The sequence below is a fragment of the Nomascus leucogenys genome, chromosome 3 (genome assembly GCF_006542625.1).
Source record: "Nomascus leucogenys isolate Asia chromosome 3, Asia_NLE_v1, whole genome shotgun sequence".
Taxonomy (NCBI): Eukaryota; Metazoa; Chordata; class Mammalia; order Primates; family Hylobatidae; genus Nomascus; species Nomascus leucogenys.
In genome coordinates, this window is record NC_044383.1 from 137,186,052 (window position 1) to 137,198,315 (window position 12,264).

Sequence of the window (12,264 nt, forward strand, 5' to 3'; positions counted from 1 at the left end):
ATTGTCGCTCATGGAAAATTCTGAAGAATCTCAGTCTCAGAATTCTTGTGTTTGTGGGAAATCATGATAGGCTTAGAGTGCAACCAGAAGAGAGAATCTGAATTAAGGGGGCTTTAATGATCATACCCAATGATTATTTTCAAGATAAATAGTTTCCCTCATTTTCTAGGTCCTAAGACAGATTAACGGGTTGTAATTCCTGTTGTTTTCATCAATTTGTCCTCTAGAAAATAAGTTCCCCAAGTGGCTAAGTCTGTCATGTTAACTGATCTCATCTCTTGTTCATCAGCTATTGATTCACAGACTAAACTCTCACTTTGAATTGGTGGAAACTTTTGATTCTACAATGATCAGTGAGATAGATCACATTGTTTAATGTTGGTTTTTCGTAGTTGTTGTTATTGTTTTTGTTTGTTTGTTTTTGTATGTTTTTTTAAGACAGTCTCCTTCTGTTAACCAGGCTGGAGTGCAGTGGTGCTATCATGGCTCACTGCAGCCTCAAACTCTCAGGCTCAAGGGATCCCCCCGCATCAGCCTCCCCAGTAGCTGGAACTACAGGTATGGACCACTACTTCGGCTATTTTTTTTTTTTTTTTTTTTTTTTGTAGAGATGGGGTGCTGTCAGAGGTGTTTGAACCAGAGCAACTCCAATGTAAATAGGAGCTGGGTAAAATAAGGCTGAGCTCTGCTGGGCTGCATTCCCAGGAGGTTAGGCATTCTAAGTCACAGGATGAGATAGGAGGTTGGCACAAGGTACAAGTCACAAAGACCTTGCTAATAAAACCGTTTGTGGTAAAGAAGCTGGTCAAAACCCACCAAACCAAGATGGCGATGAAAGTGACCTCTGGTCATCTTCACTGCTCATTATATGTTAATTATAATGTATTAGCATGCCAATAGACACTCCCACCAGCACCATGACAGCTTACAAATGCCATGGCAACGTCAGGAAGTTACCCTATATGGTCTAAAAGGGGAGGAACCCTCAGTTCCTGGAACTGCCCACACCTTTCCCAGAGAAACGCATGAATAATCCACTCCTTGTTAAGCAGATAATCAAGAAATAACATAGCCAACGAGGAGCGGAGCCCGTGCTGCTGCTCTCTCTGTGGAGTAGCCATTCTTTTATTCCTTTACTTTCCTAATAAATTTGCTTTCACTTTCTGATATGGACTTGCCCCAAATTCTTTCTTGTGCAAGGTCCAAGAATCCTCTCTTGAGGTCTGGATCCGGACCCCTCTCGGTAACAATGCTGCTCAGGCTGGTCTTGAACCCCAGGGCTCAAGCAATCTTCCTGCCTCAGCCCTCGAGTAGCTAGGACTACTACAGGCGTGCATCACCCTATCTGGCTTAAATCACACTGATTAGTTTTCCTATTTTGTAGTCAACCCCTTGCCCCACCAAAACAAACAAACAAAACAAAAAAGACAATGCACTGGTTTAAAATACGTCCATGGCCTGACGCGGGGGCTCACGCTTGTAATCCCAGCACTTTGGGAGGCCGAGGCGGGCGGATCACGAGGTCAGGAGATCGAGACCACGGTGAAACCCCGTCTCTACTAAAAATACAAAAAATTAGCCAGGCATGGTGGCGGGCGCCTGTAGTCCCAGCTACTCGGAGAGGCTGAGGCAGGAGAATGGTGTGAATCCGGGAGGCGGAGCTTGCAGTGAGCCGAGATTGCGCCACTGCACTCCAGCCTGGTTGACAGAGCGAGACTCCATCTCAAAAATAAATAAATAAATAAAAAATAAAAAATAAATAAAATAAAATAAAATACGTCCAATTTATCAAGAGAGTAACTTCATTGTTCTTGGGGCCTGTCCCAGGCAGGCCCCTCTCACCCCCACCCCACAAAGGGATGAATAATTGTGCCAATTTCTCCAAGGGTCTAGGGGTTCCAGGACACATAACTTAGGCTGCTAGAGGCTCCAGGAAGACCAAGGAAGCCCTGGGGCAAGTTTTCCTGCAGCAAATTGCCTCCATTGCATGGAGCAGGAGTGGGTGTCTGGAAAGGGTGGGGCAGATAAGGGACTTCAAATCAGATCAGCAGCTCTCATGATGAATATATAACAAATAAGTAGTATATGGGCAGTGACTGAAACGTTTGCAGCTTTAAGAATGAGAGCCAAGCCCAAACATTTTTACCTGCTCCAAACAATTTCCGGAATCCCAACTATGGCTTGGGTGGGAAGGAAGAGACTCCCACTTAATTATCTATATGGTTTTAAGGTTTTGGATGACAATATATTTAAAGAAAGTTGCTCTAGGCTGAGCTCTGTGGTTCAGGCCTATAATCCCACCACTTTGCAAGGCCAGGGCGGGCAGATCCCTTGAGCCCACGAGTTCGAGACCAGCCTGGGCAACATGGCGAAACTCCGTCTCTACAAAAAATTAGCTGGGCATGCAGATCACGAGGTCAGGAGATTGAGACCATCCTGGTTAACACGGTGAAACCCAGTCTCTACTAAAAATACAAAAAATTAGCCGGGCCTGGTGGCGGGCACCTGTAGTCCCAGCTACTTGGGAGGCTGAGGCAGGAGAATGGCGTGAACCCGGGAGGCAGAGCTTGCAGTGAGCTGAGATCGTGCCACTGCCCTCCAGCCTGGGTGACAGAGCAAGACTCCGTCTCAAAAAAAAAAAAAAAAAAAAAAATTAGCTGGGCATGGTATGGTGGCACATGCTTGTAGTCTGAGCTACTGGGGAGGCTGAGGCAGGAGGATCAATTGATTCCAGGATGTTGAGGCTGCAGTGAGCCATAAACGTGCCAATGCACTCTGGCCTGGGTGACAGAGCAAGACTCTGTCTCTAAAATAAAGAAATAAAGGAAGTTGCTCTTGCAACTTGTACTGAGAAAAACAGTGTTAAAATGGGGGGAAATTATTCTTCAACTTAATTGCTGGTTTTTCAAACCAAGCCCATCTCATAGATCTCAAAGAAACTATGAAGCCAGGAACAAATGGTGAATCAGCTCTTTCAGCCAGTTCTTATCATGAGTGGAGAAAGTCCACAGTGTCTTCCTCCCTAGACTGGAGAATGAGATATTTAAAGCTCTTAAATCTCTGAAAGTCTGGAGGAGAGGTGTAGAGAAACATTTTATATCCCCTTACCTCTTCTGCCTGACACCAAATTTAGGCATACAATTACATGGGAGAGGGGCCAAGATGGAATTCTCTGCATATCTCCAGTGTCAAGAAACCATTTTACTTGAACACAATGAAGTGTTGCAGATCGAAACTCCTTCCATGCAGACATATTTGGGGCTAGGGCTAGGTCCACTGTCAGCACCCGAGTCTCATTCTGCTCAACAATCAGCTTCTGGGCCGGGTGCGGCAGCTCACGCCTGGAATCTCAGCACTTTGGGAGGCTGAGGCAGGCATGGTATGGTAGCGCAGGCCTGTAGTCCCAGCTACTGGGGAGGCTGAGGCAGGAGGGTCAGTTGAGTCCAGGAGGTTGAGGCTGCAGTGAGCCGTAAATGTGCCACTGCACTCTAGCCTGGGTGACAGAGCAAGATTCTGTATCTAAAATAAAATAAAGAAGTAAAGGAGGTTGCTCTTGTAACTTGTACTGAGAAAAGGTAGAGGGGGGTGCTACTTGTAACCACTTGGAGAGGAATACGGTAGAATGAGACAGGTGAAATCTCTACTAAAAATATAAAAAAAAAATTAGCAGGTGGGGGGTAGTCAGAGGAGAGGAGAAGGGGGGAGGGGGGGAGGAGATGTCACTGCACCAGCTGGTAAAAAACTTTAAAAAAAAAAAAAAAAAAAAAAAAAATGTAAAGGGAAATTATTCTTCAACTTAATTGCTAGTTTTTTCAAACCAAGCCCATCTCATAGATCTCAAAGGATCTCATAGAGGTCAGCAGTTTGAGACCAGCCAGACCAACATGGTAAAACTCGTCGCTACTAAAAATACAAAAATTAGCTGGGGCTTGGTGGCATGCGCCTGTAATTCCAGCTGCTCTGATGGCTGAGGCAGGAGAATTGCCTGAACCTGGGAGGCAGAGGTTGTTGCAGTGAGCCGAGATCACACCACTGCACTCCAGCCTGGGCGACAGAGACAGGCACTATCTCAAAAAAAAAAAAAAAAAAATCAGCTTCTGGCCGGGTATGGAAGCTTATGCCTCTAACCCCTGTGCTTTGAGAGGCTGAAGGGGGAGGATTGCTTGAGGCCAGGAGTTTGAGACCAGCCTGGGCAACATAGGGAGACCCTGTCACTACAGAAATGAAAAAAATTAGCTGCGTGTGATGGTGCACACCTGTAGTCTCATCTACTCAGGAGGCTGAGGTGGGAGGATCACTTGAGCCTAGGAATTCAAGGCTGCAATGAGCTGTGATCACACTACTGCACTCCAGCTGGGTGAGACCCAGTGAGACCTTGCCTCTAAAAAAGAAAAAGAAAAAAAATAGCTTCTAATGTTGGTGAATACTATGTGCTGAGAGCTTTAATCATTATTGAAGCTTTTTAAAAACATAATTATAGAATGGTTATATTAGGAGGCTGAGGCAGGAGGATTGCTTGAGCCCAGGAGTTCAAGACCAGCCTGGGCAACATAGTGAGACCCCCATCTCTAAAAAGAAAAAAAGTTTACTTATGTGTTAATCTTGGAGAGTGTCTTGCTGCATTACCCTGAGTGTTGCAAATGTTTACAGGCAAGTGAATATATAATAGTTGTTATTAAATATAGGCAATAAGAATGATATGGATTTTCCAAATTCAGGAAGTATGAACCATGCTCAATTTTGTTCAAATTAAATTTACTCTAGAAAATGAACATTTAAAACCCCAAAGTCATCCCTTTTTTCTTTTCTTTTTTTTTTTTGTTGTTTTTCGTGTTTTTTTTTTTTTTTTTTTGTTTTTTTGAGATAGAGTCTCGCTCTTGTTGCCCAGGCTGGAGTGCAGTGGCACGGTGCGATCTCAGCTCACTGCAACCTCCACCTCCTGGCTTCAAGTGATTCTCCTGCCCCAGTCTCCCAAGTAGCTGGGATTACAGGTGTGCGCCACTGCACTTGGCTAATTTTTGTATTTTTAGTAGAAATGGGGTTTCACTATGTTGGTCAGGCTGTTCTCGAACTCCTGACCTCTGATGATCCACCCGCCTCAGCCTCCCAAAGTGCTGGGATTACAGGCGTGAGCCACCGCGCCTGGCCCTTTTTTTCTTTATCTGACTCTGAACACATCTTCATGATCCTTTAGATTCCAACATGCATTTTACAAACTAGAGCCATGCTACACATTGGTGAGTAGAGAAACAGTGAGGTGAGAGACTCCTGCAGGAGCATTTGGAAATGGTATCAGCCAGGAAGATTATAGGTGTGTCCACTACTTCTTCATTGGCAAGATGAAGCCAAGGAGTGAAAGGAGCTTTGTACAAAGCACTGCAGAGTCAGGAAATCTATTGTTTCTGTATTTTATCAAGTCTGATTGTTTCAGAGTTAACAAGCTTACAAGCAAAACAAAATACCAACCTATTAATACTGTGTTGATCTCTATCTTGGCTTATTTTAATATTAAAAGGGTATTTCAAAGATACTGGAACGTGAAGGAGGCTGTAAGTTGAACATAAACAGGTACCTTGGACCTTTATTTTAGCCCATCTGAAAATACATATTTTATCTTTTTTTTTCAGAAATTAAAATTTTCATTTTGAGTTAATTGTGGATTACCATGCAGTTGTGAGAAATAATACAGACAGATCCTGTATACCCTTCACCCAGTTTTCCCCAATAGTAACATCTCGCAAAAATAGAGTGCAATATCACAACCAAGATATTGACATTGATACAGTGAAGGAACAGAACATTCCCATCCCATAAAAATCCCTCTTGTTGCATTCTTACAGCAACACCCAGTTCTCTCTACTCTCTACCCTTCTTTAACCCTTAGCTACCACTGACCTCTTCATTTCTATAATTTTGCCATTTCAAGTCTGTCATATAAATGGGATCATTTGTATGGAACCTTTGGGGATCGGCAGGTTTCTTTCAGCAGAATTCTCTGGAGATTCATGCAGGTTGTTGCATGTATTAATAGTTTATTTCTTTTTATTTTTGACTAGTATTTCATGGTATGGGCAGATCAGTTTGTTTAACCAACATGTTGAAGGGCATCTAGGTTTTCCATTTGGGGGCTATTTCAAGTAAAGCTGGTATAAACATGCATGTTCAAGTTGTTATGTGAAGCTCCAGGAGTGTAACTGTAAGGTCATATGGTATGGTAGTTGTTTGTTTCTTGTCTTTTTTGTTTTTTGGCTTCTTAGTTTTTTTTTTTTTTTTTGAGACAAGTCTCGGTCTGTCGCCCAGGCTGGAGTGCAGTGGCGTAATCTTGGCTCACTGCAACCTCCGCCTCCCGGGTTGAAGCAATTCTCTGCCTCAGCCTCCCGAGTGGCTGGGATTACAGGCACCCACCACCATGCCCGGCTAATTTTTTTTGGTATTTTTAGTAGAGATGGGGTTTCGCCATCTTGGCCAGGCAGGTCTTGAACTCCTGACCTTGTGATCCACCCACCTCGGCCTCTCAAAGTGCTGGGATTACAGGCATGAGCCACCGTGCCCAGCCCGGCTTCTTAGTTTTTTAAGAAGCTGCCGGCTAGGCATGGTGGCTCACACCTGTAATCCCATCACTTTGGAAGGCCGAGGCAGGCAGATCACTTGAGGTTAGGTGTTCGAGACCAGTTTGGCCAACATGGTGAAACCCTGTCTCTACTAAAAATACAAAAATTAGCTGGGCGTGATTTGCGCCTGTAATCCCAGCTGCTTGGGAGGCTGAGGCACAAGAATCACTTGAACCCGGGAGGTGGCGGTTGTAGTGAGCCAAGATCACACACCATACTCCAGCCTGGGCGATAGAGTGAGACTCAGTTTAAAAAAAAAAAAAAAAAAAGAAGCTGCCAAACTGTCTTCCAGAGTGACTATGCCATATTACATTCCCACCAGCAATGTATGAGTGATCCAGTTTCTCTGCAGCCTCATCAGCATTTGGCATTGTCACTATTTTTTTCATTTTAGCCACCCTGATCTTTATGTAGTGATATCTCACTGTGGTTTTAATTTGCTTTTCCCAAATTGCACACAATTTATTTGCCACCTGTAGATCCTCTTTGATGAAATGTTGCTTCAAGTCTTTTACCTGTGTTCTCGTTGATTTTTTGTTTGTTTGCTTGTTTTTTTACTGCTGAGTTTTAAGAATTCTTTCTATATTTAGATACTAGTCCCTTGTGGGATATGTGGTTTGCAAACATTTTCTCCCAATCTGTAGCTTTTCTTTTCATCTTCTCAACTGGGTCTTATGTAGGACAAAAGTATTAAATTTTGGTGAAGTCCAATTTATAGTTTTTCCTCTTATGGATCATGCTTTTTTTATCAAGTCTAAGAACTATCCTGCTTTGGCTTAGCTCTCTAAGATTTTCTCCTGTCTTTTCTTTTTTTTTTTGTTTTGAGATGGAGTCTTGCTCTGTCGTCCAGGCTGGAGTGCAGTGGGGAGATCTTGGCTCACTGCAAGCTCCGCCTCCCAGGTTCACACCATTCTCCTGCCTCAGCCTCCCGAGCAGCTGGGACTACAGGCGCCCGCCAACACGCCCAGCTAATTTTTTGTATTTTTAGTAGAGACGGGGTTTCACTGTGTTAGCCAGGATGGTCTCGATCTCCTGACCTCGTGATCCGCCCGCCTCGGCCTCCCAAAGTGCTGGGATTACAGGCTTGAGCCACAGCGCCCGGCCTTCTTTTTTTTTTTTTTTTTTTGAGATGGAGTCTCGCTCTGTCACCCAGGCTGGAGTGCAGTGGGGAGATCTTGGCTCACTGCAAGCTCCGCCTCCCAGGTTCACACCATTCTCCTGCCTCAGCCTCCTGAGTAGCTGGGACTACAGGCGCCCACCACCACGCCTGGCTAATTTTTTGCATTTTTAGTAGAGATAGGGTTTCACCTTGTTAGCCAGGATGGTCTCGATCTCCTGACCTCGTGATCCGCCCGCCTCAGCCTCCCAAAGTGCTGGGATTAGAGGCGTGAGCCACCACACCTGGCCTTCTCCTGTCTTTTCTAAAAGTTTTACAGTTTTACGTTTTACATGTAAGTCTGTGATCTGTTTGTAGTTAATTATTTTATCAGGTGTGTGACGTAAGTCAGGGTTAACTTTTTGCCCATGAATGTTCAATTGCTTCAGCACCATTTGTTGAAAGGCTGTCATCCACCACTGAATTACTTTTGCACTTTTGTCTTTTTAAAAAAATACATTTATTTATTTATTTATTTATTTACTAGTGACATCTCCATGTGAATACTTTTGAGCCTTTGTCAAAAATCATTTGGGCATATTTATATAGGTTTATTGCTATTGTTATGATTTTAAAAGCATTTAGCAAGCTAACTTAAAGGAATACAAAATAAACATTAGATCAATTTATCCACCTTTCCTTTGTGTATTGCTAGTTGAGATGTTTATCAATTCACAACCTAATCTTTTTTTTTTTTTTTTTTGAGACAGAGTCTTACTCTGTCGCCCAGGCTGGAGTGCAGTGGTGGTCTTGGCTCACTGCAACTTCCATCTCCCAGGTTCAAGCAATTCTCCTGCCTCAGCCTCCCAAGTAGCTGGGATTACAGGCTCACGCCACCACGCTCAGCTAATTTTTGTATATTTTTAAAGTAGAGACGGGGTTTCACCATGCTGGCCAGGCTGGTCTCAAACTCCTGACCTCAGGTGATCCACCCGCCTCTGCCTCCCAAAGTGCTGGGATTATAGACGTGAGCCACTGCACCAGGCCACAGAGGGATTTAAGTTGGTAGAGGAACATAAAATCTACAGTTTGCATCGTATAATATATTGTATAATAGCTTTGTTTTGAGTAAGTAATGTTGACTTATTGAAGCAAAATTTCCAACTTTGAAAAGTCCTCTGCATTTTGCCTGGCACTCAACTCAGTGAAAGTTTATTGAATTAATATGTGAAAATGTATATATTTTAATGTTGGATACTTATAGGGTCCTTCGTAAAAGGGATTTGAAATTGTGAGGATTACAGCCACTTGATCTACCCTGGAATGTAGATACCTTCCATATACCTTCTGGTATCTTCTTTTTTTTTTTTTTTTTTGAGATGGAGTCTCGCTCTGTCACCCAGGCTGGAGTGCAGTGGCGCAATCTCGGCTCACTGCAAGCTCCGCCTCCCGGGTTCACGCCATTCTCCTGCCTCAGCCTCTCCGAGTAGCTGGGACTACAGGCGCCCGCCACCACGCCCGGCTAATTTTTTGTATTTTTAGTAGAGACGAGGTTTCACCGTGGTCTCGATCTCCTGACCTCGTGATCCGCCCGCCTCGGCCTCCCAAAGTGCTGGGATTACAAGCGTGAGCAACCGCGCCCAGCCTACCTTCTGGTATCTTCTAACACTGCATCCTGAAAAATTATTTCTCCATATTGGACACATCATTTACGCTATCTTGGTTCCAGTCTCTCCTTTGTTACTTTAGAGTAATCCTGAATTTGAGTCAGGTGCCAGTCTTAAACCTTGGTAAATGAAACTGAGATCCAAATAGCTGGCTTTATACTTAACTCCGAAGCAATAAATTCCTTAAGAGTTACAAGGATAGCATTTGCACATTTTATATCTATCTATCTATCTATCTATCTATGATGTATGTCTACAAGTGGCTGAGCTTTAAACTTCATCTGTAAATTGAACGTTTTCTGTAGCTTCCATATGAACCTTAGATTAAGTACTCATAAATTGAATAAAACTGTTAATTCTTCTAGTTTGTAATTAGCAAATTATAATTAACGCTCTAAAATAATCCGTCTCAAATCCTCACATAGAAAGTAAAATTCAAATAATTTACTCACAGTTTCTTCCATAGAATTCTCAAGAGGGTAATAACATTATTCTTGGTTATTGATTTTCCAGGCCATGTAAATCTTAATATTCTTATTTGTAAAAAGTGAAATCATATTTTAAGAGATGCGTACATTCTAGTACTCTCTATTCTGCCTGAAACAGCTCTGTGGTAAGGGAGTATTAAGAATAACAAATTCACACAAGTACAAGATAGAGTGGGAATTAGGTTCTTAGATGACTGGATATCTCTGTGGGAACAATTGGTTCAGAAAGAAGTAGGCTTTTTATCCAGGGAAAGCAAAGAAGTCATAATTAAGAGAGAAGCAGTTTCAAAGGTGAAGGTGAAGAGTTGCCAGTCTCAGCGAAGGCTTTGTAACTAGAGAATGAATCTTTAGGGTAGAGTTAACGGTAGATTTTAAACTGTTTTAATAATTATAATTATTATTGCACTTTGAAGGGGGTGTCTGAACTCAGGTGTAAAATGTTTGACATTTGTGAATTCCTTTAATGTTATATTTGAAAATGTTTTGGTGCATGCACAAGGTGCCCAACTATGACTCTACATTTTATTGTTAAACCTCATGTGACCCGTCTTTCTGGAGAAGTATGTGTGCGAAGTACAGGTTCAGCCTGCTACACAGGCAACGTGCATTTGTTTTTGAGAAATCTCAAACTGTTTTTATGACAGAGTTAACCCTCTCAGGGAAACAGCTCTACCAATGACTGTCCCATGGGAGAGGATGTGTGGGGACACCTGCATCCTGCTATTTGGAGAAAAATTGAGCTGCTGGTGCAACATTGAACCAACAGCCTTGGACTGAGAAGTAAAAAATAGAGAACACCTGCCTCCCCTCCACTCTGATGCCAATCCAAGCAATTCTGAAGGCATCTTGGAAGCCCTAGAAAAGAAAACCTCAATGACTCGATTTAGAACCTTGGAAAGTAGAGTGGTAACTTTGTGCTTGGCACATAATAGGCACTTGATAAAAATTTATTGAAAGAAAGAAAGAAAGAGAAGAAGGAAAGAAAGAAAAAGAAAGAAGAGAGAAGAAGGAAAGAAAGAAAAAGAAAGAAGAGAGAAGAAGGAAAGAAAGAAAAAGAGAAAGAAAGAAAAGAAAAGAAAAGAAAAGAAAAGAAAAACGAACTTTGTAACATTCTGAAGCACTAAGTGGCATACCCAAAAGGTTGGGCTATTTCATTGCTAGAGATAATTAATAACATAACCACTTTTCTTTTTTTTTTTTTTTTTTTTTTTTTGAGACAGGGTCTCACTATGTCATCCAGGCTGCAGTTTGGAACTCCTGGGCTCAAGTGATCCTCCCGCCTCAGCCTCCCAAGTAGCTAGGACTACAGGCATGCACCACAACTCCTGGCTAAATTTTTTTTATTTTTTGTAGAGATGGAAGTTTCACTGTGTTGCCCAGGCTGGTCTTGAACCCCTGGTGTCAAGCAATCCTTCCACTTCAACCTCCCAAAGTGCTGGGATTACAGGCGTGAGCCACTAGGCCTGACCATAATCACTTTTGTAAACAAACAACCAAAAAAACAAAAAGTAACTCCCTAGTCTCTAAGTAAGATAGAAGGGATTTTTGGTCAGTTCAGAAACCAAAGGCAGTTACGTATGTGCTTGTGTGAATTTGTTATTCTTAATTCTCCCTTATCACAGAGCTGTTTCAGGCAGAATAGAGAGTACTAGAATGTGCACATCTCCTAAAATATGATTTTACTTTTTTTTTCTTTGTTTTGATATGGAGTCTCTGTCGCTAGGCCGGGGTGCAGTGGCGTGATCTTGGCTCACTGCAACCTCCGCCTCCCGGGTTCGAGCGATTCTCCTGACTCAGCCTCCTGAGTAGCTGGGACTGCAGGCGCGTGCCACCGTGCCTGGCTAATTTTTGTATTTTTAGTAGAGACGGGGTTTCACCATGTTGGTCAGGATGGTCTCAATCTCTTGACCTTGGGATCCGCCCGCCTCAGCCTCCCAAAGTGCTGGGATTACAGGCGTGAACCACCGTGCCCAGCCCTATGATTTTACTTTTTACAAATAAGAATATGAACATTTACATGTCCTGGAAAATAAACAAAAAGCAAGCAACTGCTAATCTAAGCAGATGCTGATATCTTCCTCAGCATGTAGTTTGTACACTGTTGGCTTGACCTTGCAATCCTTTCTGAAAATTTAAAGGCTAGTGGATGTGAAAAGCTTTGCTAAGAATTTCCCAGGAACCAAGTAAATATAATCTCACAGAATGTGAAAATGTTGATAGTATTTGTGCTACTTACTGATACATTTTCAAATGTGCTGACGTTAATTACTCTCTAATAGTTTTTTTTTCTTCTTCTTCTTCTTTTTTGAGACGGAGTCTCACTCTGTCACCCAGGCTGGAGTGCAATGGCACGATCTCAGCTCACTGCAACCTCCACCTCCCAGGTTCAAGCAATTCTTGTG